The sequence below is a fragment of the Haliaeetus leucocephalus genome, unplaced genomic scaffold (genome assembly GCF_000737465.1).
Source record: "Haliaeetus leucocephalus isolate CR32 unplaced genomic scaffold, Haliaeetus_leucocephalus-4.0 Scaffold320, whole genome shotgun sequence".
Classification (NCBI taxonomy): domain Eukaryota; kingdom Metazoa; phylum Chordata; class Aves; order Accipitriformes; family Accipitridae; genus Haliaeetus; species Haliaeetus leucocephalus.
This window is the reverse complement of record NW_010972756.1, coordinates 91,859-92,413: the sequence shown is the minus strand read 5'-3', so window position 1 is coordinate 92,413 and position 555 is coordinate 91,859.

Below are 555 nucleotides of genomic sequence, written 5' to 3'. Positions count from 1 at the left end.
TCTCTCCCTCCATCTCCCATGGGTGCAACTCCCCCATGTTGCCCCCAAGGTTGTGGGGGAACCTCCCCTTCCTCCCTGTCCATCCGTCTGTCCGGCTATCATGCATGCCGACAGCTGTCCATCCAGCTCTTCCTCCAACCATCTGCCCACCCATCCGTCTGTCCATCCATCCATCTGTTCATCCACCCACCAGCCAACCCTCCTGTCCATCCGCCCATCCATCCATCCATCCATCCATCCCTCTTCCTCTTGTGTCCTCATCCAGCCATGGCTGGTGTCCGTCTGTCCATCCGTCCACCTACCCGAGGTCTCCCGATCTAGCCAACTGTCTGATGGCTCCCCATCCATCCATCATGTCTGGTGTCCAGCCATCTGACATCTCCCCATCCATCCATCCATCCATCCATCCACCATGTTTGATGTCCATCCATCCATCCACCATCTAATGTCTCCTCATCCATCCATCCACCCATCCACCACATTTGATGTCTTCTCATCCATCCATGCATCCTTGTTTGATGTCCATCCATCATCTAATGTCTCCCCATCCATCCA